Genomic DNA, 25,631 nt, shown 5'->3' on the forward strand with positions numbered 1-25,631 from the left:
CAGGACCCTGTCTGTTCATCTGCCTTTGATCCCGATCCGTGTGTTCCTGACTCCAGAGCCGGAACCCAGTTCCCATCTGTCACTGAGTCCAGACTGGGACTTCCCCAGTGCCTGCCGGTGACGTCATCCTGGGAGCTTGATATGGTTTTGTATATATTGCATCTATTTCATTATTTTCTTCTTTTTGATTTTAATATTAATACTTGATTAAAGCAGTTTAGTTCATGCTAAACTTGTAAATCTCTTTATCTCTTCCTCTCCTCTCTTTTTTTTTTTTCTTGGGGAGGGGGGTGGGGCTGGGAGGTGGGGGAGGGAAGGGCCATCTGTCAGTCTGGTTTTGGTAAATTTGGCCAAAACCATGACATGGGGGACACCTGAGAAACACAGACGATCCAGCAGGATACTGCAGGGAAACCACCAACTGCTTTCAGAAGAGAAGGAAAGGGACATCCTGCTCGCAGAATTGTTCACCCTATTGTTCCAATTAATAAGTCCAAACTGCTTGTATTTTAATCAGCTGTGGTCTGCAAACAATTCGGAGCAGGACTGTCAGCCACATGGAAATGGAGTCTTTAAGAGCATTCAAAGACATAAAATATGTACATACACAGAAGAGCAAAAGCACTGTATTTTATAACACTTTTAAGAAGTTACATTGCATTAGACAGTGATCACTTGATCACTTCCAGTATACGACAGAAAGAAATGAGTGGGGGGGAAGCAGCACTTTGTGCAAATTAAGTTGACACCTTTGGGAAATAGATGCTGAATGCTCCCTTTTACCAGCAGTGCAGATTCCAAGCCTTTCTCGGCGAGACCCACAAACAGTTAGTTTCCTTCAGAGCAACTGCAAAGTATTTTCAAGCATCATGCAGCTTCCCACAGAAGAGGAAGTAAAGAAAAGAAGCATCTTCGTAACATCCCCGTGACATACAAGATATTCATGCTGGAACAAACCCAGGAAAAATGCTCTCAGGTGCAGCAGTGGCTGGTCCAAACCAGCCCCACTCTAACACTGAAATCACAGAATCTTCACGGTTGGAAGGGACCTTTGAGATCATCGAGTCCAACCACAAAAAAAAAATCAAAAAAAAAAAAAAAAAAAAAAAAAGAAACAGACACAACCCAACAATCCCAGGCACTAGAGCATGCCCCGAAGTGCCACGTCTACACGTTTCTTAAATACCTCCAGGGATGGCGACTCCACCACCTCCCTGGGCAGGCTGTTCCAGTGCCTGACCACCCTCTCAGGAAAGTCATTCTTCCCGATATCTAATCTAAACCTCCCCTGCCCCAACTTCAGACCATTTCCTCTGCTCCTGTCATTATTCCCTTGGGAGAAGAGGCCAACACCCACCTCTCTACACCCTCCTTTCAGGGAGTTGGAGAGAGCGAGAAGGTCTCCTCTCAGCCTCCTTTTCTCCAGGCTGAACACCCCCAGCTCCCTCAGCCTCTCCTCACAAGACTTGTGCTCCAGACCCCTCACCAGCTCCGTTGCCCTTCTCTGGACCCGCTCCAGCCCCTCAATGTCTTTTTTGTGGGAAGGGGGCCAAAACTGGACACAGCCCTCGAGGTGGGGCCTCACCGGTGCCCAGGACAGGGGGACCATCACCTCCCGAGTCCTACTCTCCACGCTGTTCCTGACACAGGCCAGGATGCTGGTGGCCTTCTTGGCCACCTGGGCACACTGCTGGCTCATGTTCAGCCCACAGTCCACCAACACCCCCAGGTCCTTTTCCCCCAGGCAGCTCCAGCCACTCTGCCCCAAGCCTGGAGCGCTGCAGGGGGTTGGTGTGACCCAAGGGCAGGACCCGGCACTTGGCCTTGTTGAACCTCATCCCATTGGCCTCGGCCCATCCATCCAGCCTGTCCAGGTCCCTCTGCAAAGCCTTTCTACCCTCCAGCAGGTCGACACTCCCACCCAACTTGGTGTTGCCTGTGAACTGACTGAGGGTGCACTCGATCCCCTCGTCCAGATCATTGATAAAGATGTTAAAGAGAACCAGCCCCAATTCCGAGCCCTGGGGGACACCACTAGGACCAAAGCCCCTTTCCCATCCCCAGATGCTGTAGCTATTCTGTAAATCAAACATGAGCAGGACCTCCTGCAGATGGATGTCCACATAACAGAAAGCCAAAACACACCAGTCATCGTTGGGAAAAAGTATTCCCACAGCAAAGGAAGCACAAAGTTACTCCAGCACATCCTGACCACAGAAGGGATACATGGTTTGTATCAACACTTGCCAAAGATGCAGGGAGAGAAAACTATCCAATTTCTTTTCCTTATGTGTGTTGATGAAGAAATACAGTAGAAGGAACTGATCGTACAAGAGCACTGAAGACTTTTGCTAATAACACAAAGTTGTAGCCAGTTAGCAGGACTGAGCACACGGGTACTCATTAGAGGATTCAAGACTGGGATATTAACGAAATGGCCAAGTTAGCTGAATTTACCTGATTTTAAAAGGAAGCTTGTGTCTTCATCTGTTTTTAATTTCTGCAACGTAAACGGCAACAACATTTCAAGCTGCCCACAGCATCTTGATTGACATTTGGTTGTCATGAGAGTAGCGTGTCACAGTGCAAAGCTCTGAGGTCTTAAGTAAACCTTTACATCAGTTTTATTTAGTGGAAATCACAGTATCTGACGTGTAGCTGACATTTGAAAGGGAAAAATCAGATCTATTCTTATGTGCTCAGGTGCTCCTGTGATGAGGTAGCCCAATACATGTGGGTATTTTAGCATATTTTCACAACTCAGTGGTATTAAAAAAATGCATTTGACCAACTGGAAAACCCCCACAGTAGGAGCTGACACCTAATTTTCAGTTCCACTCCCCGAACTTAAAATAATGTTTGATCCCAATTTCAATCACAGCAGTGTAAATCAGAATAATTCCATTATGTAAAACCGGCATGTGGTTTTTGCTCTATAGCTTTACCTTAGAGAAGTAATTTTAAACTCCTGTTTTGCAATAAACTAACAATTTCTATGCTACTCGGTGGAAGAAAGGAGGTGTTTAACAAGGAACGTACTTGGACTAAAATTAACAGCAGTGCTCTGGTAGTATCAAACAATCTGGAGACAGTTGCTATGTGTTACTACCTACAAAGCTGTAATCCTTCCTCTTATGCTAAGTGCTAGCATGAAGACTTCCCAAAGAAAATCAGAAGGAATGATGGGGGGGGGGAACAAAATATCGAAGTGTTAAGTGAAAGGTTTTGGAAAGCCCAGCGAAACACAAAAATACTTCAAAGGGATGGTTAAGAACCAGATTTTTGGGTTGAGCACACTACGGGCTCAGCTTTTGCTGAGGGCAGGAAAGGCCGGGTATCGATTTTCCCTGGATAGGGAAAATGAACCACAGAAGCCGCAGAACATTTGAGCTATTTTGCCCCCACTAATGTTCCACCTCAGCTCACCTGAGACCCTCGCTTTGCTGCATTAGCCCAACTCCTGCTAACAAGTCCAGCGCACACAGAACGGTCAGAGACTTTACTCCCACAGAGCTACAATAAACCGAAAAAAAAAAAAAGCAGAGAGAAAAGTCGAGACCGGTTTCCACCTTGACACCAGTGAGCTAAAAGAAGTGTTTCAGTGGACATCACCCTTCCAGGGCAGATTTTCCCCCTGCACAACCCCTCAAATGATTAAAGAAAATGAAGAGAAGGGAATATTTGTATTTTATGCCTGTTTTCCATCACACCACTGTGACAGAAGAGCCAGCAAAAGCCATGTTAGAAAAACACAGCAGTAATCCAGCTCATGCCCACGAAATTATAGGCTGTTAAAAATAAATCACACACCCCTTACAAGTGGAGCAAAATGATCTGTCTCTGTAAATGAAGGTGGAAAAAGATGTCTTTCAAACCCACTTAACATTAATGGGTAAAAGCAGTGAAGGCCGTTAAATAGCAAAATGAAGGGGGAAAATCATAATTAAGAACCCAATCATGTTTTAACTCTCAGCAAAAATTTTTACTTCCAATTAATTCCTAAATGTCCTCTTTGAGCAAAGGCCGGGGGGGGGGCGGGGGGGAAGAACAAGTGAAACTTTGCAGAATCTCCTGTCTGCCCAAGATTTCACCTCTCATGCAGATAGGCAAATCCAGGTTTTCTTTGTGTTTGCACAGATGGCAAGTGATATACTGGCAACAGACAACCTTCCTGTAACACCCCATCAAATGCCAGCTTTGAAGAACACAGAGATAAAGAATATTTTTGTTTAAAAAGAAATATTATTATTTGTGCTTCTTGCTCTGCTGCTATTCTTTATTAAGAAATGATGTTGTTGTGGTGCTTAAGCTCTGCAATGATTTCCCTCATCCACTGGCTGCAGGTGAAACCCATCATCCACTGACAGGAGATGCTCCTTCAAGCAGCAGCAGCTTCAACTAATTTAGCAAAACACCACATGAAATACTGCACCCCATAATAGAGAGGAAAAGAAAAGCTGTCCGAGAAAAGACATTTCAAGCACCACCGAAAAGAAAGTTCCCTAACTCCCCACTATGGCAGGAAGGAAACTTTTGGGAAGTATGTACTCAGTGCCCTCTCCAAGAGAGTTTGGAAAATGAGATTGCACCAAAATCCATCTTTTCTGTTAGAAACATGTTGACTTTGTTGACATGTTTGGATTTTATTTCTTTTTTAACTCGTATTTTATTTCTTTTTGAACTCATAAAGAAGCATTGATTTCAGAAGAAACCACTGGAGAATTTTCCAAGGGCCACTATAAACTTCTATTCCACTTTAATCACAAGTGCCAATGCACTTTCTAGGGATGCTTTCCTATTATTCTGGGTGAAAACAAAGGGAGGATAAAGCAAATGAACAAAAAAAAAAAATCCACACAAACACTGAAACTTGCCAAAAACTACACAGAAGCTGCATTTTCTGATCCCTTTACCTCCTCACCGAATGCATGGAGCAGCCTCTTGCATCACAGGACAGAAATGCCTCAACAGCAACTTTAAATGCTAGAGATGCTGAGAGTGACACACATGTATCCGCATATTTATATCAAGGCATTAAAAAAAAAGGAATAAAAAAATCATACAACCTATTAAAAGTTGATCTACTGTGCTTTTAAAACAATGCAGTGCATCCTGGGGGCTTGACTCATGATGTGCAAACCATTAACGATGGAGACACCACAGCTGCGTGTGGGAAGCGACCTTTCGGTCTCTGCAAGACTGAAGGCACCTGCCACAAATCCTCCTTGTGCTTTGATTGGGAAATTGCGTGGTTTGTTTTATTAAGACCAAATTAACACAAACCTATTAAACAGCGTTGAGTTTAAGACAATGAATTAAGCTGAGAGAAACCAATACACTGAAAGCCAGTTTCTGGAGGCAGCAGATTCACTCCAGTGACTCTCCTTCTCTTCAGTATCACCAAAAGGTGAATGGGATCTACATGCTCTGGACGTATCTGGCTTATATAAAACATTCCGCAGAAGCCATTTTTTGCATTAGTTGGGACGTTCTTCTAGTAATCACTTGGTAGTAAATAATAAAAACCCAATCAAACCTGCCAGTGCTAATCGTTTTCAAGGCAAGTACCTGACTCCATAGAATCATAGAATTGTCTAGGTTGGGAGGGACCTTTCAGATCATCTAGTCCAACCATCAACCCAACTCTGATAAAAACCATCACTAACCCATGTCTCTAAGCACTAGGTCAACCCGGCTTTTAAATCCCTCCAGGGATGGGGCCTCAACCCCTTCCCTGGGCAGCCCATTCCAAGGCTTAAGAACCCTTTCCGTGTCAACATTTTTCCTACTATCCAATCTGAACCTCCCCTGGTGCAACTTGAGGCCATTTCCTCTTGTCCCATCGCCTGGGACTTGGGAGAAGAGACCAATCCCTGCTTCTCTACACCCTCCTACCAACCATCATCACAGCCATCTCTGGGACAGCCCATACACAGCAAGAGGTGTAAAATCCCGCACTGATCTGCTTCGAGCACCCTTGCTGCAACCCACTCCTGCACCACGGCCTTAAGGCTGTGAAAGCTTCAGCAGAAAAACTGGACAGCCAGCAGTTATTTAAACCCATACGAGCCAGCCATGGCTTCAGGATACGAGAAGTATTTATCTGCAGGCCCACTCCTCCAGAGAACACGGAGCCCCCCTGGAATAAGGGCACATCATTTATTAGGATGAAAATATTACACAGTGAAAATGTTCACCTGGAGAACACCTGGGAAGCCTGAAAAAAGCAGCCACATGAGCAGCATCTCTCACTATCAATAGCCATCTACAACCTTTCCAGGTGTCTTCTTTCCTTTGGATACATCTCAAATTTCTCAACTTCCCCTAGTTATGCTACAATTATACAGTTAAAAGTGAGATGAATACTTGTGTATTTTTTGCAATGCAATTATTAGAAAAGCTTTAACAGCCTTCATTGTATATTAATTTAATCAAAAACTTGAGTTACCTTGGAAGTCTCTACCAAAAATAGATGTTCAATGGAATTTGTGGGTTCACATCATATGAGTTAAGAACCTACAAACTGAAAACTGCAATCATGTTTCTCTTCACATTTCTGTACAGTTTTGGTACTAAATTGCTAATGCACAAATAAACTGTACTCTTTATTTAAAACTAGAAAAAAAAAAAAAGCACTATATTAGAAAATTTGCCAGGAAATTTCATAAAGTTGCTTAAGGATCCTATAGAAACATCTCTTTCTTTTCTGGTTGTTTATTATTTATAGATATGGAGAGGTTTTGATCTTGGAACCATTCATGTACTATAGCTATTCGTCAGATTGAATTCTTGCTGAGATTTGGCCTTTTTCTTGGTTCTTTGTCTAGAAGTGCAGGGAAAGGAATTCAGACTGTTTTTAAAAAAACAAACAAACAAAAAAAACCCCAAAAAAACCCCAAACAAACCCAATGTTACTCTCATTTGCAGACAAATGGAAAAGATGACAAAGGTTTAGCTACCACAGAAGTTCAAGAGAAGAGATGAAAAGAAAAAAAATAATCTTTGCACTGACTCTTCAGAACATCAGTTCTGTAAAATAAAGGAATCTGAGCTGACTGGGTTTGTTTCTTTCCAGGCTACACAGCACCAATGACAAAAGCTCACATAGAAATAAAAGGATGATCCGTTTCTCTCAAATGAATAGAAAATGCCATATGTTTCCATCTCCAGATGATTTCACAAAGAACATTTTCCTTTGTCAAAAGGATCAAACAACTCTATGGTTGCATCAGGTAGTTAACGTATGAATAACTACAATAATTTCACATTGCAGGTGCTTTTCCTGGGTATACTATAGAAGTAGATAAGGTTTTACACAAATCTATAGTCAATACTAAAGAGTACGTTCCATATAGATGCTGCTGATTCAGCTCATTAATAAATTCTGTATTCCAAATTCATTTTTCATCCAGCCTGTCTATATAATCTTTTTATGCATACCATCCCCGATTTCATCTATAGCCTACTTCTTGTAAAAACAGATGTCTGGAACATACATTTGAAGTTCTAAAGAGAAGCGTATTTTAAATAAAGAAATCTGAACATCAAGTACAGAAATAATCCATCAAGCTGAACGTGAACCGAGGTAAAACAGAGCGTGCAAACCTTAACTACAAGAATACTTTACTGAAGTGCTCAGCTCTCCTATTTTTTTTTTTGGTTTGCTTTGGAAAACAATCTTATGTATGTGAAAAAGCGATGTCAGCACGGTCTCCGCCTGATACAAATGGGGAGAGTTCCTTAGATTTCAGGGGCTCTGTGGCAAATGACTGCGCTCAGCAATCAGCCCACGATCCCACACACCTTCAGCAGATCCACGGCTCCTGCATCCCCTGGACCAAGCAATCATTTCTCCCGCTTCAGCCACAAGCTTTGTCTGAACTGCCGTTATCAGCCCCAGACACATCATCTGTTCCGTTTTCAAAAAGGAAATAAAACTACAAAAATATTTTACAGCATCAAAAGCACACTCTCCTCATGGTCCTCTTCAGGTTTATTTTTCTTACCTTCAGACAGAAGCCAAGGATGTAATACTCCTGTCTAAAATATTTAAAAAAAAAAAAGCAAAAAAGCAGAAATGGAATAATATTTTTCTTTCCTGGATGTAGGTGATCAGGAAGAGTTGTAAGGACAGATTCCTGCAACTCTCGCTACCCATATGCTCAGAACTACTTGAAAAAGGAGAGCAGTTACAGTAAAAGCTGTAATTTTTGTTACAGACACTTCACTTTATACAACAGACAATTGTCCTTTTCATAGCTTGTTTTATGCCAAATTCATGCAGCTGAAAGCAAGCACCCTCTAAGTATGTCCCTGTTACCACAGGGGATGAAGAGAGACAAGAGGGGAGAACACCAGGCATTTTGGTCACCCTTTTTCAATGACACTCAAACTTTTTAGGCAAGGGGAGATGTCACGAGAGGTAGGTACATACAGAGAAGTTTACAGCCAGGAGGACACCCCTAGTCCCGAGTAACATATTGTGAGATCCTATCAAGTAAAGGTGACGTCCAAATCATCTGGAGGACTCTCACACATCCAGTGCAAACCCTGCCTCAGGTTGATGTTACATCTTCTCAGGGGGTTCACAGTGCCCAGAAATGAGCCACATTCTGCTTTAAAGGTGATTTTCCAAAACCTGCACACTTGCCCAACTAATTAAACAGAACAGAGACAAACCAGTGGGAACTGGCAAAGTAAAAGATTTTTTCGCTGCGCTTTTTTGCTGACAAAACCAAAACAGTGAAAAAACTCTTTAGAGAACAGTTTAAGAAGGGTCAACAAATACCAGCTGCCAACGAGGTGCGTTGCTTTAGCTATCTCATTGCCTTATGTCCAAGGACCAGGATGACTGCAAACACCTCCTGATGCAGACTGAGAGGCACATCACTGACAGTGGTAGGACAGACAGACTGAGGTGACAGCAGCTTCCCTGGGCGTAGGCACAGCAGCATAAAGATACTACTTAAAACAGAGAGGAATTAAATGTACATTTCTGCAATCAGGAGGAAGTGTCTGCAATAGCCTCTCTTTTTGATAGTAAGGACAGAGCAAAGCCTGCTGCTTTTGAGTCGCTTCAATTTAAAGGAACAAGTTGACAGGTCTGAAAGCAGATGGCAAGTGCAGGGGAGAAATCAGAGGACAGTCAGTAAATACTGCAAAAAATAGAAGGGGGAAGATAGAGCCACACGCAGATGTTTCGAGGAGTACCAGAAAACAGTATTTTTTATTTCCTCTGAAACATCAGCTTCTGCGCTCCCCTCTCCCTGCTAGCCTGGACCACCCTTGGAGGAGGAAAACGAAGGGTGAGCAAGCATGGAATGTAGGGACATCAGATGGCCCCAAGAGGAGGGGAACACAGTCTCTCTACAGCCTCAGCTCTTGTCTCTTGTTCAGAGACAAAGAAAAATACTCTTCCTTCACCAGGACCCTTCTGTCCTTTGAGCAACAGAGAAAAGCAACCAGTTCCTGCATGATGCGATTTGGTTTCCACTCTCCTCCAGGGAGAAAAAGGAAGCAAAACTTTTTCTCCACAATCTCAGGAAAATTAATATATATATTTGACCTTTGTGTCTCATTCCTTACAGGCTCACCTTCCTCAAGTGTAATAGAAGCCGAGATAACTCGAGCTGCAAAACGATCCTGAACTAGAAATCCGTATGGTTTAAAAAACTGTGGTGGGAAAAAGGCTCCTAGATCCCCCAAGACATGCAACTAGAAGCCATCTACAACCATAAAACCCTTAACACCTCTGAAAATGTGATGTCAGGAACACCTGAAGGCACGGTGCTCACTCTGCAGACCCAGCAACACTCGCTAATGGCAAATACTGCACCTGGACTCGTTGCCTCAGCCGTTGCTCAAGCAAACTCGTTTTGCTAGCTCCTTCTTCAACATCCTTTTCCAAAATATCCTACTTCTCTTGTTATGCCATTTGATCAGTCATTTAAATGGACAAAAGGAGTACTATAGAAGGAACACAGGCTTCGTCTTTGCACCCAGAGCTGACGTGAACACGAGCACAGGTAAATGTACAGGAGCCATAGAAGGGTTTTTGCCGGGGAGGCCAACAAAGCCATGAAGACATTACCTAATTTTCCATTTTTATTTTTTTCTTAAAAAAAAAAAAAAATCACATGACTGTGTGTGCAAAGCTGTAGAAATGATTACTAGTTTATCATTAAAAAGAAAAAAAAACAAAACTTTTTACTGGAGGGTTTTGTTTTGTTTTCTTAAGTAACAAAAAAGCTATTGTTTCTACTGAAAAACAGAAAATATGGTGCCAAAGTAAGATCAACATTTCTGAAGGCTTTCTCTGGATTTCTGTGGAATAAACACTTTAGCTAGTTCATATAAAGAGCTTAATTTTTTTCTTTTTTAATCTGCCTCAAACATATATTACTGTCCTACTGCTTGGCACAAGGCAGACAAACAGACTTGCCGAAGGGACATATTTCTGTGTGAACACTTGATTACTGTACAGGCAGGAGATTTGATTACTTTCTCCCTGGGGATGCATAGTATATTTAGATACCTTTCTATGGCTAAGGACTGGCTTATTTAATTTCCTTGGTGAATAAATGTATTTAGTATAGGTGGAAGCTTAACCCGAAACAAAAGCTCTCGAAACCAGAAGCAGTTTAGAGAGGAGATGCTGCTTTATTTGACATTGCGCGCTGGGTGGAAATCCACAGATCTGGCACACCATAACGGGGACAGTCACCCATTATTTATACACATGAGATTCTCATTATTGTGTCTACCTACTCCATAACTCCACCTGGGCTGACATATCCATCAGGATGACCCAAACGACTTCTGCCCAGACGTGAGCTCCTCGGTGGCCGTTTGGGTAGGGATACCCTTCCTCACATTATCCTTTAAGTTACTGAGTCATCTCAGGACAGTAAAAGTTCACTGTAAGTTTGCCAACTTCTTGAGGAGGATAAGGATGTTCCTTGAGTAGCCCCAGCTCTGTCCTAGTTGGTAGAGGAGGACATCCTGTGACATGTGAAAGGACCTTGAAGTGACTGACTCCTCCTTGTTATCCCATCCTTAGCACTATCAGCTCGGTGACCAACTATTTTCTCACACAGTGAGATACTCAGTAATTAACTATTTTCTCACACAATAAGAAGGTTAGTAGGAAGCAAACACCATTTTAGTTACCATATGGTTATAAACAAAGCAGAGGCCTGTCCGTGGTTACAGAAGTAAACATCCCAACATCAGAGCCCTGCTGTTATCTGCCCGACAGGGGCATAGGGGTACTCGCCCACAGACCCCCCCTTGGGAAACAGGGAAAGGGATGGGGAAGGATGATACAAATCTCTGCAGGAAAACAAATGGGAAAGCATCAAAGATGATTTTTGCAAAGTCATGTTTGCTTATTCAAAAATTAAGCAGGCAGTCTCCAAAACAGAACATTTCATGTAAACACCACTATCTGGGATCCAGAATGTGTTTTACCCAGCTTCTTCTTTTCACTAAAGTGGTTTGCAAGCAACTCCGCAGCAGCAGAGCTAATCAAAATGCATTACTATATTAATATTTCATGCCAGAGCTTGCCCAACAGGTGCTTCCAGCAGAGAGGGCTGGAGAGAAGCAGTCCCATGGATAAGGAGGAGCCTTGGCAGTGGGTCTTGACATGTTACTGCATGTGGGCACTGCTAGGAGGCTCAAACCAAGAGGGAGAAAAGAAACTCCCATATATTAATGACTGCATTCAGTCTACCTCTCACTAGAGCACAGCCCAGGCAGGTGAAGCTGCTCGTCCTTCCCAAGGCCTCCCAGAGCAAGGAGAGGGGGCAAGAGCTATAGACGCCTCCTTTGGGTTTCTGTAGGAACAGATGTATGTCAATGCACATACACACCTAAACTTCACAGAATCTTCATCGTTGGAAGGGACCTCTGAGATCATCGAGTCCAACCATAAACACACAAAAAAAACCCAACTCAACAACCTCGGGCACTAGAGCATGCCCCGAAGTGCCACGTCTACACGTTTCTTAAATACCTCCAGGGATGGCGACTCCACCACCTCCCTGGGCAGGCTGTTCCAGTGCCTGACCACTCTCTCAGGAAAGTCATTCTTCCCGATATCTAATCTAAACCTCCCCTGCCCCAACTTCAGACCATTTCCTCTGCTCCTGTCATTATTCCCTTGGGAGAAGAGGCCAACACCCACCTCTCTTTCAGGGAGTCGTAGAGGGCAATGAGGTCTCCCCTCAGCCTCCTCTTCTCAACTTATACATACGGGCTTCAGCCAAATACCAAACTAGGACTGTTCTCACTACCAAACCTAGTGATATATTCCAATTTATGGACAGATTTTCCCAGTAAAGGTCTGTGCCAGGACACATTCACAGTCACATTTCTCTAGGGTGGACAAGCAGCCCAGAGCAAAATAACGTTGATTCTGCCTGTCTGTGAATTTGCAGCACTAAAATGGCATATAAAGCATGTTTTCTTTGGAACATCCGAACATTTTTGCATGGCAATGTCATATGGTATTTGTTGCATGCAGAGTTGTATCCATACTGCAAAAGAGCAGATGTTCTCCATGAAAGACGCGACTTTCAGTAGAAATCCTAGGTTCGGTGTGACATAAGGCTTGCAGGGGGGCTAACACCCACCTCCCACATATCACACCCCCAGGAGTTACACCTAATTATATCAGTGAACAAGATTTATAAAAACCACAAGAATTTTTTGCAAGAAAGGCACAGACAAGGAGAGTTTAAGCTAAATGAGTGTATGAATGCTCACAAACACTGTAGTAAATAGCTTGGATGTATACGCAAATCGGTCACCAGCAAAGATGCAACTCTGCAGCACGCGGAGGCCAAAGCAAGAAGTGAGTATTTTTGGGAAAAGTGAGAGAGAGACTCTAGACGAGAGCCCTGACATCCCCCATCTCCTCAGCATTGAAGCAGGTGGGTGGGTGCAAAGTTACACAAGATGACAAGTTGTGTTCCCTCCGTATATCCACAAAAATCTTAATGCTTCGTGGGTACAAGGTAAACCTCCTTTCTGCTTGCAGTTACCGTGCAAGTACCTCTCACCAACAGCTAGTTTGGATCCCTGTAAGTCTTTCCAACGTTTAAGTGCCTGAACTAGATATTTGACGTTTGAAGAGCAGGTAGGCGGCAGAGCAGTCTGAAAGAGTGAGAAGGCCAGAACACAGTGGCAAAGGGACAACGGGAATAACACCAGCTCATTTCTCTTCAAAGATGAGGCCACGTGAAGCAAAAGAGGAAAATAAGTTTTATAACAGCAGTCATTATCATTACTAGTCGATGAAATTTTATTTTGCAAGCCCATGCGAAAAAATAAGAAGATTCTCAGACAATAGAAAAACTTATTTTTGAGATGAGCTTTTCCTTCCCCCCATGGCTGAATGGGCTCCCCATGACACAGGGAAGCTGCTTCCTCCTCCCAGCGAAGCAATACGAATGAGTGACAGAGTAGCCGGCGCGATGACAGATGTTATCAACATCTTCATCCCATCGCGGAGAGGCCAAGAACATGCAGGGAAAGGGGTGCTGAAGAGCCTGTTAACAGATGGTATCCGAGAGGCATCCAAATTAGACCCAGACTGGAATCAAAAACACGTCACCTTACCAACAGTAGCAGCACAGCAAAAATACTGTTACGATTTCCAGTGAAAGCAGCATGCTGCCATCTGCAAGCGTCACCCCAAAATAATGGCACGGCTTTGAGCGATGCCATCATCCCCTCCTCCTAATGGAGCAGCAAAGCACAGAATCAGAGAATGATACGGGGTTGGGAGGGACCTCTGGAGATCATCTAGTCCAACCCCCTGCCAGAGCAGGTCCACCCACAAGCAGGTCCCCCAGGAACGTGTCCAGGCGGGTTTGAATGTCTCCAGAGAAGGAAACTCCACCATCTCTCTGGGCAGCCTCTTCCAGGGCTCTGCCACCCTCACAGGAAAGAAGTTCCTCCTCATGTTTAGGTGGAACTTCTTATATTCAAGTTTGTGCCCATTTCCTCTTGTCCTGTCCCTGGGCACCACTGAAAAAAGACTGGCCCCATCCTCCTGACACCCACCCTTTAAATATTTATAGGCGTTGATCAGATCCCCCCTCAGTCTTCTCTTCTCCGGACTAAACAGACCCAAGTCCCTCACCCCCAGAGCAGGGAGCTGAGAACAGAGCACACTCCTTTTTGCTTAGACAAGAGCACTGAAGAATTTCTTTGGGGGCGTATATACATTTCTCTGTATGTGTTAAACATCCAGAAGGTTTGAGGGCCAAGGTGTCATAAAACTACTTCTCCACTGGTTCTTCTCTACAGCTACAAAACAGTTTTCGGCACAACTCCAGAGTAAATACAACGTAGTGCCAGTAAAATTCACTTCACATCTGCACCAGAAGGCTGCTGTGGAGGACTCACATGAAACAGCACACCCAAGGAGCAAAAAACATCTCCCCGCTCCTTGTGGTTAAACCCCAACCAGCAACTAAGCAGCGGGCAGCCACTGGCTCACGTCCCACCGGTGGGACGGGAGCGCGAGGCGGAGTGGAGATGAAGACACTGCGATAGGTCGAGCAAAAGCCGCGCATGCAAGAAAGCAAAACAAAGAATCCATTCCCTGCTTCCCACGGGCAGGCAGGTGTTCAGCCATCGCCAGGAAAGCTGGGCTCCATCACAGTTCCTTGGGAAGACAGGCACCATAACTCCGAACGCCCCCTCCTTCCCTCTCCCCCCAGCTGTATACGCTGAGCGTGATGGCCCATGGCACGGAATATCCCTGTGGTCAGTCGGGGCCAGCTGTCCCAGCTGTGCTCCCTCCCGACTCCTTGTGCCCCCCCAGCCGGCTCACTGGTGGGGTGAGGAGCAGAAAAGGCCTCGACTCTGTCTAAGCAGTGCTTGGCAATAACGAAAACATTCCTGTGTTATCAACAAGCCAAACCATAGACCCACACCAACTACTAGAAGGAAAATTAACTCTCCCAGCCAAACCCAGCACACTGCTTTGAAAGGACTGCGGTCGACACACACCTCCCTTATATCCCACGCTATCGACTTCGACACACGAAGAGCCATTCAGAAAACACACCCTGCAGTATGCTGCAAAGCCTGCCCGTACCAGTCCACAGCTGAAGTCAGATGAGCTCCGGAGCCACAGCCTCCCTAGGAATATTAAAGCTCCTCCACTCATCTCAACTGCCCTGACTCCAGAGAAAAACCCTCCCCAGCCTCTGTTCCCTACACAGCAATTACAGTTTGAAATACTTTGCTCGATAAATTAAAGCGAGTTCTGGCTGAATGAGACAGGCAAGATAAAGGAGGGGGAAAAGAAAAAGAAAAGCATATCAGTGATGCAGGTAAGATTTTTTTTCTAGTATATTCTTATCTTAGTAATCACACTGCACAAGTACACAGACTTCAAGGATTTAAACCCTTTGCCTCACATCACAGCTAACATTTCCTACAGGGGAATGCTTGGAAAAATTAATCCAGATTAATATTGAACAGTTATTTATCCTCCAGCGTCTGCACAAGCTCTTCTTCAGAACGGCGTGGCTTTCACGTGGCTTGCTTCCTTGGCATTGCAGGTGACTCACTCCTAACTGAGCCAGGGAGACTTTAAATCACAGAATCACATGGGGCTGGAAGGGACCTCTGCAGATCATCTAGTCCAACCCCCTGCCAAAGCAGGTCCACCCACAGCAGGTCCCACAGGAACGTGTCCAGGTGGGGTCTGAATGTCTCCAGAGGAGGAGACTCCACCACCTCTCTGTGCAGCCTCTTCCAGGGCTCTGCCACCCTCACAGGAAAGAAGTTCCTCCTCATGTTTAGGTGGAACTTCTTATGTTCCAGTTTGTGCCCGTTCCCTCTTGACCTGTCCCCGGGCACCACTGAAAAAAGACTGGCCCCATCCTCCTGACACCCACCCTGCAAGTATTTATAGGTGTTGATCAGATCCCCCCTCAGTCTTCTCTTCTCCGGACTAAACAGACCCAAGTCCCTCAGCCTTTCCTCATCAGAGAGATGCTCCAGGCCCCTCATCATCTTTGTAGCCCTCTGCTGTCCCCTCTCCAGCAGTTCCCTGTCCTTCTGGAACTGGGGAGCCCAGAGCTGGACCCAGTGCTCCAGATGGGGCCTCCCCAGGGCAGAGCAGAGGGGGAGGATGACCTGCCTCCACCTGCTGGTCACACTCGTCCTGATGCCCCTCAAATCCAGACAAGAATACCCCTGCAGGGGTGCAACTCACCATTCACCTCCTTTCCACAGGGATTAGCCCTCTTGGATGCTTCCACACAGCACATGTGTGGCTCGGGACTCTGCATCTGGCATTGCAAAACACTTCACATGTCATTTGATCGCATCATCTGAAATAACCCTGCTGAAATTTAAAATTCCATCAGCCCATATTTTGCCCTCACCAAGTGCTCAGCTAAAACTTTTGCACTCTGGACTTAAAATCATCCCATCGACTCTGTCCCAGCAAAGGGGTAAGGACAGAAATGTTACCATGAATGGAAGGTGAGAAAAAGGGGTTTTTTTCACCCCAACCACTACAGTTTTAGTAGGGTCAAGTCAGCACTGCCCTCACCTATCATTTAGGAAAAAAGAGGATAAGGAGGAAAAGATAGCTCCAGGAACCTCTTCTTTCACCAAAGCGAGGGCAGAAGAGAGAGACAAGTGTAAAAATGGACTTTGTCTTTAGACAATACGAATTAAACAAATACAAAGAAGGGGTTTAGGTTGGAAGGGACCTTAAAGATGACCCAGTCCCAACCCCCCTGCCCTGGGCAGGGACATCTCCCACCAGACCAGGTTGCTCAAAGCCCCATCCAGCCTGGCCTTGAACCCCTCCAGGGATGGGGCAGCCACAGCTTCTCTGGGCAACCTGGGCCAGGGTCTCACCACCCTCACAGCAAAGAATTTCTTCCTGAGATCTCATCTAAATCTACCCTCTCCCAGCTTGAAGCCACTACCCCTCAATCCTATCACTATAGGCCCTTGTAAAAAGGCCCTCTCCAGCTTTCTTGTAGGCCCCCTTTAGGTATTGAAAGGCTGCTCTAAGGTCTCCCCGTAGCCTTCTCTTCTCCAGGCTGAACAACCCCAGCTCTCTCAGCCTGTCCTCATAGGAGAGGTGCTCCAGCCCTCTCATCACCTTTGTGGCCTCCTCCAGACCTACTCCAACATATCCTTTTTGTGCTGAAGACTCCAGAGCTGGACACAGGACTCCAGGTGGGGTCTCACTAGAGTGGAGTAGAGGGGGAGAATTGCCTCCCTTGACCTGCTGGCCACGCTTCTTTTGATGCAGCCCAGGATACGATGGGCTGCAAGTGCACATTGCCGGCTCAGGTTGAGCTCAACACCCCAAAGTCCTCCTCTTTCGGGCTGCTCTCAATCCATTCTCCACCCAGCCTGTATCTGTGCTTGGGATTGCCCTGACCGACGTGCAGACCTTGCACTTGGCTTGTTGAACTTCATGAGGTTTGCACAGACCCACCTCTCTAGGTCCCTCTGGAGAGGGAATTCTTCCCTCCAGCGTGTCAACCACACCACACAGCTTGGTGTCATCAGCAAACTTGCTGAGAGTGCACTCAATCCTACTGTCCATGTCGCCAGCAAAGACACTGAACAGCACCAGTCCCGGTACAGGCCTGTAGTTCCCCAGGTCCTCCTTTTTTCCCCCATTTTGAAAATGGGGGTTATGTTTCCCCTTTTCCATTCAGTGGGAACTTCACCAGACTGCCACGACTTTTCAAATATAATGGAAAGCGGCTTAGCAACTTCATCCACCAGTCCCCTCAGGTCCCGCAGATGGATTTCATCAGGTCCCATGGACTTAAGTAACTTCAGATTCCTTAGATGATCTTGTACTTGATCTTCACCTACAGTGGGCGGTTCTCCATTCCCACAGTCCCTGCTTTTGCCTTCTGCGACTTGGACAGTGACTAGAGTCCTTGCCAGTGAAGACTGAGGCAAAAAAATCCTTGAGTGTCTCAGCGTTTTCCATATCCTGGGTAACCAGGTCTCCTGTTTCCTTCTGGAGAGCGCTCACACCTTCCCTAGTCTTCCTTTTATCACTGACATACAAGTTTTTCTTGGTGCCCTTGATGTCCAGAGCCACAGTTAATTCTATCTGGGCTTTAGTTTTCCTAATCTGATCAATCCCTGGCTGCTCAGACAGCTTCTCTGTATTCCTCCCAGGCTACCTCTCCATGCTTCCATCCTGTGTAGGCCTCCTTTTTGCTTTGTGTCCAGGAGCTCCTTGTTCATCCATGCAGGCCTCCTGTCTTTTTTGCCTGACTTCTTCATTGTTGGGATATACCGCTCCTGAGCTTGGAGGAGGTGATCCTTGAATATTAACCAACCTTCTCGGGCCCCTCTCCCCTCCAGTGCTTTATTCCATGGAACTCCACCAAGCAGATCCCTCAAGAGGCCAAAGTCTGCTCTCCTGAAGTCTAGGGTGGTGAGCTTATTGCGCACCTCCTTTGCTGCCCTAAGGATCTTGAACTCTACCATTTCATCATCACTGAGGCCGAGGCTGCCCTTGAGCTTCACATTCCCACTTGCTCCTCCTTGTCAATAAGGACAAGGTCCAGCACAGCTCCTCTCCTCATTGGCTCCTCTACAACTTGGAGAAGGAAGCTGTTCATTCCAAAATCTTCCCAGATTACTTCTGCCCTCCTGTGTTGTCCCTCCAACAGATACCGGGGTGGCTGAACTTCTCCATGAGGACCAGGGCCTGTGAATGCAAGGCTGCTCCTATCTATCTATAGAGGACCTCATCCACTTGGTCAGCCTGGTCAGATGGCCTGTAGCAGACCCGCACTGTAATGACACCTGGCCCTGTGTTCCCTTTAATCCTGACCCATAAGCTCTTGGTCAACAGGCCTGCTGCCATACCCCGTTCTCAGAAAACTCAAAATTATGGCAGTGACACCATGTATTAACAGACTGAGTGCATCTGTTTCTTCCAATGACACTGCCTGCAACTGGAAGGAGAGAAGAAAAAATAACCTGTGCCCCAGATTCCCTCACTAACCATCTCAAGGCCCTGAAGTCTCTTTTAATCAACCTTGGACTACATTGCGATGTCATCGCCACCCATATGGAAGAGCAGCACTGGGTAATAGTCCAAGGGCAGTAGACACAGCAGGACAGGTAAATCTTACCCAAACTCATTTGTTTAGTCTTTAATTAAGTAAACTTGAAATAAGGGTTCCAAGTCATAAGTAGCCCTACCACTAAAATCTTGTCCCAGTATATTGTTCTTGCTAACCAACTGGGAAACCTGGATATGGGCACTGTAAAATAGAAATCCTTTACATCTCTGGGGTCTTCCCTTTGCCCTTTCTTGCACGATCTCCTTTCAGAAATATTATTTTCCCTAGCATTATGAAAATGGTTAGGTCCCTCTGTAACACAACAGCAAGGGAAAATGCCCTATAATAGTTATTTCCAAAGTAAGGTTTGTATTCACATCAAAATTGAGGCTAAAAGCATGTAACACCCCTAAAATAAGTGTTCAGCATGTGTGAAGCACAGTGTGAAGAATTCTCAACACATGCAACCTGCACTGCCAAAAAGCAGTGTGCAGTTTTCTATGCTGCTGTTTTTCTTCCCTAAAACAAATTACTGCTACGAGACAGGAACATTATCTTTTAGCATCTTGCCATTTACTGCTTCCTTATTAGCATTCAAGCCCATACGAGCATGATGAAACTTTTAACAGTGAAGAACAAAACAGTTCTTTGGTCAAACTTTTGCATAGTCAAGGCCAACATCCCAAAAGACTCAAATTTCTCCCCCTTGCTCTAGCCCCAGACTAACAGAACCACTCCATTATTTTCATTATGAAAAAAATTAAAACAGTCTACAGAGATACTGACCACGAAGTGCTTTAACTACATGGCAGAACCCATATAACTATATAATTCACTCAGATGTCAAAGTATCCTCATAATGCACTCAAATAAAAAGCGCAGGGCATCTCAGCCGGCTTTTAACCAACTGAGCCAGCACCTAAAGGCTAAGTGTTCAACATTAAAAATAAAACATAGTAAAGGACACAGAGGCTTTCAGTATAGCAAAGACATACGCAACCACAGACATTTGGAAGTGAAATTATACAGTAGATTCCTATGCAACAGCAGAGAAATTATAAATGTTGCTTCAATAAAGTAAATGCTGCAATCCACACACAGGTCAAATTAAGTATGGCAAGTGAAGAAAAGATGATGGAACTCTGGGTGGGAGCGCGAAATGCACCTACACACGTTCTCCTTGAAATATCAACACGTTAAGTGGGACCAGGTACACTAGGTAAAAGGGGGCAGCCTACTGCACTGCAGTTTCACCCTGTACCTAGTAACAGCAGGGCTGAAAACAAATGGACCGTGTTTCTGACAGTCTTAGGACACAGAGAAGATGGATAACTTTCACAGCCATGGTGCAATATCCCAAAATATTCCACTAATGGCCCAAGAGCTGCTGACCACCACCAAGGACAAACGAGAGAAGCACTAAAAGGGTAGAAAAGCAAATGTCAAGAACAAACAGAAAAGAACCAAGGAAAAACGTAGTTTAGCTGAGAAGAAAGGAAAAACAGGGGGGAAATAATAAAAAAAAAAAAAAAAAACAAGCTGAAAAAGGAGATGCTGATGATGATGTTGCTTTTAAGCAAAACAGTGATTAAGTAAGAGAGAGTGGTGACTGCTCTGTGGGACATCAGTAAAGGGAGAGAGATTACACAGTGGAAGAAGAATTGAAACGAAGAGACAAATATTCATCAAGTGAAAACACCAAGTCCCTGAAATAAACTGTCACAAATTCAGCAATGGGGAGTAAATGTTACTGGGAATATAAAATATTTTCTTCTTGATTTCACAGGGACAAGGAGAGAAACAGATTAGGAAGCGAATGATGCTTCTATTACTCTAACATATTGAAAAGCACACAAAATGCAAAAATACCAAAGCTATTTGAGAGGGGGAAAGCGTAAGGGACAAGAGGATAACAATTTCAAGTATAGGTATTACGAGAACTCCTCACAACAACACAGTGTTTCATGGTGATCGCTGGTATGAAACAGTGCTGATTCTCTCCACTGCTGTTCAGTTTCTGAAGAAGTTCACAGGCATCTTGTATCTTCACAGGTAAATCTCATCCTAGCATAAACAGATGGCAAAGCCACAAAAGCTTCATTTGGGCTGATGATACCATGTCACAGAACCACAGAATATTTTTGGTTGGATGGGACCTTTGAGATCGAGTCCAACCAACAAAAAAAAAAAAAACAAAAACAAAAACCAAAAAACACACAAAAAAACCAAAACCACCAAAAAAATCCCAGAACACCAAAACCAAACCAAACGCCCACAACCACACCCCACCCCACCCACAAACAGACACAAACCAACAATCCCGGGCACTAGAGCATGCCCTGAAAGTGCCACGTCTACATGTTTCTTAAATACCTCCAGGGATGGTGACTCCACCACCTCCCTGGGCAGGCTGTTCCAGTGCCTGACCACCCTCTCAGGAAAGTCATTCTTCCTGATATCCAATCTAAACCTCCCCTGCCCCAACTTCAGACCATTTCCTCTGGTCCTGTCATTATTCCCTTGGGAGAAAAGGCCAACACCCACCTCTCTACACCCTCCTTTCAGGGAGTTGGAGAGGGCAATGAGGTCCCCCCTCAGCCTCCTTTTCTCCAAACTAAACATGCCCAGTTCCCTCAGCCTCTCCTCCTATGACTTGTTCTCCAGACCCCTCACCAGCTTGGTGGCTCTCCTCTGGACACACTCCAGCAGCTCAATGTCCTTCCTGTAGTGAGGGGCCCAGAACTGAACACAGCCCTCGAGGTGGGGCCTCACCAGTGCCCAGTACAGGGGGACCATCACCTACTCCCCACGCTGTTCCTGACACAGGCCAGGATGCTGGTGGCCTTCTTGGCCACCTGGGCACACTGCTGGCTCATGTTCAGCCCACAGGCCACCAACACCCCCAGGTCCTTTTCTGCCAGGCAGCTCCAGCCACTCTGCCCCAAGCCTGGAGCGCTGCAGGGGGTTGGTGTGACTGAAATGCAGGACCCGGCACTTGGCCTTATTGAACCTCATCCCATTGGCCTTGGCCCATCCATCCAACCTGTCCAGATCCCTCTGTAGAGCCTGCCGACCCTCAAGCAGATCAACACTCCCACCTAGCTTTGTGTCATCTGCAAACTTACTGAGGGTGCACTCAATCCCCTTATCTACATCATCAATAAAGATATTAAACAAGACTGGCCCCAAAACTGAGCCCTGAGGGACACCACTGGTGACCGGCTGCCAACTGGATTTCACCCCATTAATCACAACTCTCTGGGCAAGGCCATGCATCCGGTTTTTACCCAGTGAAGAGTACACTTGTCTATGCCATGCTTCGCCAGCTTCTCCAGGAGAACGCTGTGGGGGACGGTGTCAAAGGCCTTATCAAAGTCCAGGTAGACAACGTCCACAGCCTTCCCCGCATCGAGAAGGCGGGTCACATGGTCATAGAAAGAGATCAAGTTGGTTAAGCAGGACCTCCCTTTCATAAACCCATGCTGGCTGGCCCGGATCCCTCGGCTGCCCTGCACTTGCCGTGAGAGCTCACTCAGGATGAGCCTCTCCATGATCTTTCCCGGGACCAAGGTCAGGCTGACAGGCCTATAGTTTCCCGGATCCTCCTTCTGGCCCTTCTTGTAGATGGGCGTCACATTGGCCACCCTCCAGTCATCTGGTACCTCTCCTGTTGACCAGGATTGTTGACAGATAATGGAGAGAGGCTTGGTGAGCTCTCCCGCCAGCTTCCTGAGTACCCTTGGGTGAATCCCATCCGGCCCCATGGGCTTATGCATGTCCAGGTGCATAAGCAAATCATTAACTACTTCCTCCTGGACTATGGGGGGGTTGTTCTGCTCTCCATCCTTATCTTCCAGCCCAGGAGGCTGTATACCCTGCGGGTAGCTGGTCTGACTATTGAAGACAGAGGCAAAGAAGGCATTAAGTATCTCAGCCTTAATGTCCAGAGAGGGAAGATGAACTTCGCAGCTGAGCTGAACCCATCTCTGTGGCTACGAGAGGGAGGTTCCACTCCCCATCTTCTCTGCTAGACTGTCCCCAAAATAAAAAGCCTCAGTACAGAATCACAGAATGATATGGGGTTGGAAGGGACCTCTGGAGATCATCTAGTCCAACCTCCTGCCAAAGCAGGTCCACCCACAGCAGGTCCCACAGGAACGTCTCCAGGTGGGTTTGGAATGTCTCCAGAGGAGGAGACTCCACCACCTCTCTGGGCAGCCTCTTCCAGGGCTCTGCCACCCTCACAGCAAAGAAGTTCCTCCTCATGTTTAGGTGGAACTTCTTACGTTTAAGTAACCATTTCCTCTTGTCCTGTCCCTGGGCACCACTGAAAAAAGACTGGCCCCATCCTCCTGACACCCACCCTTGAAGTATTTCTAGGCGTTGATCAGATCCCCCCTCAGTCTTCTCTTCTCCAGACCCAAAAGACCAAAGTCCCTCAGCCTTTCCTCCTAAGAGAGATGCTCCAGGCCTCTCATCATCTTTGTAGCCCTCTGCTGTCCCCTCTCCAGCAGTTCCCTGTCCGTCTTGAACTGGGGAGCCCAGAACTGGACACAGTGCTCCAGATGGGGCCTCCCCAGGGCAGAGCAGAGGGGCAGGATGACCTCCCTCCACCTGCTGGTCACACTCTTCCTGATGCACCCCAGGATGCCATTGGCCTTCTTGGCCACAAGGGCACGGTGCTGGCTCACGGGCATCCTGTTGTCCACCAGGACTCCCAGGTCTTTCTCCTCAGAGCTGCTCTCCAGCAGGTCAGCCCCCAACCTGTCCTGGTGCAGGGGGTTATTTCTCCTCAGGTGCAGCACCCTACACTTGCCTTTATTGAAGTTCATCAGGTTCCTGTCTGCCCAATTCTCTCCAAGTCCACTACAGCAAAACAACTGTATTTGAAACCTGGCTGCCAAATGGTATCATCAAAGCAGAAGACCATCAAGAGAGCAGAGGGACTCCTTTCCCACGCCATGCACCTGAGAAGCAGTGGCAAGGCAGAAAGTCACAGCAAGGAGAGAAGGGACAGTCTCTGTATTCCGTAAACTCAAGAGTATCCAAATTTAAGGTGGACGAAATAAAGGATTTTTCAAAACAAATCCAACTTTGTTGCCAGCCACTTGGCTGTAAGAGAGTTCTGCCATGGCCTTAGGTACATTGACCACACATCTGCAAAAGATATGGGATGTCAAATGGAAAGACTTCATCACCACTGGAGATTTTCAAGAATTTGGTCAGGAAGTACCTGGAGGAAGCACAGGACACAGAACACACATCCTTCATGTCAACACACACATCACTGTCAGGCAGCTAGGAACAGGGGATACCCAAGAGAAACCTGAAGAAAGACTTTAGTGTAAAGAGCCATTCGGCTCAACAAAGCAGGGCATATGGAAACGGCACGATGGAGGAACAGCATCAACAGCATGGGGTGCATTAAAGCAACTGTCCAACTATTTGACAGTCCCAGAGGATATGATGGTTCTGATAACACCATTAAAGGGACCATTTCCTATGCTTTCCTCTTCTGTTTTGGTTACTGTGAAGTAGTCCTGCGCTCTACCTGAAAATCAGCTTTGCTGTTCCTCATCTGGGCCAGCAGCACCTGCAAAACCTTGCAAAGCCAGAGCTCAGGAAAGCTCATGATCCACAGGAGCTCCTACCACTGGCAGGAACCACCACAGCTGGACCAGCCCATGAGCGCTGCACAGCACTCCTTTCCCGTTCCCATTTTTCCTTTTTATGTGATATAACTCCAATCATGAAAAAATAACCCCCAAGAAACATTATATTGAACTACCTCATAACACATAATGGGTTTTGGTACAATAATCACAACATTTGTGCATGTGAAAATCATGAGAAGTATCTACAACTTTGCTTGACCTGAAACATCTCTTTGTCCCCAAGCTGGAGTAATGTCTGGGCTTGTCAAGATATGTTCTGTTTTGGTTGTTTGCTGGGGTTTTTTTTTCCTGTTATGTCTCAGTCTTCCTAGGATCCTATAAAGGATCTGAGGAGAGGAAGAGGTGGCATAAGGAGGAGAGCAGGACCACATGTGTGCAACCAAGGAGGGTGGTGGTGCAGCAGCCAGCAGCCCAGATTCAGCAGCTGGGGAGCCACAGCCCGGAACCGCAGCCTGGAAAGATATGCAGCGTGTGCCCTTTTTGCTCATTCACCTCCCTGTATTTAAGCAGCACAGATCAGTAGCTAAACAAAGAGATAGGGTTGGCTTCCTTAAAAAAAAAAATAATGCTATTATTAGCTGTACCAGCTGGATCTCATCTACTTTTATTGCAACTAAAAAGCTGTCAAGCTGCTCTCCTTGGAAAGCACACAAATCACTGTCTCCATTGTTTAAGCTGGAAATATCTCAGTCTTTCTTACATTCCCCACCAAAGAAAGTTTTCTGAATATGAGAGCACTTACAAGCTGAATAAAATTTTACACTAAATTAAATTAATTCAACAAATCACAGAAATCAGACCTTCCTCCATCTAAATGGTTAGCTTTAGTTCACAGGCTTGTTACAATTCTTTTCTCTACTATAAC

The 25,631-nt window shown here is 45.8% G+C and overlaps 1 protein-coding gene across 2 annotated transcripts in view; it reads right to left on the reverse strand.

Annotated features, from left to right (window-relative positions):
- PRKG1 (protein kinase cGMP-dependent 1) overlaps positions 1-25,631 on the reverse strand; it is a 560,704-nt gene that overhangs the window by 397,970 nt on the left and 137,103 nt on the right. The window lies entirely within an intron of this gene.

This window comes from Numenius arquata, chromosome 10 (genome assembly GCF_964106895.1).
Source record: "Numenius arquata chromosome 10, bNumArq3.hap1.1, whole genome shotgun sequence".
In the NCBI taxonomy this organism is placed as follows: Eukaryota; Metazoa; Chordata; class Aves; order Charadriiformes; family Scolopacidae; genus Numenius; species Numenius arquata.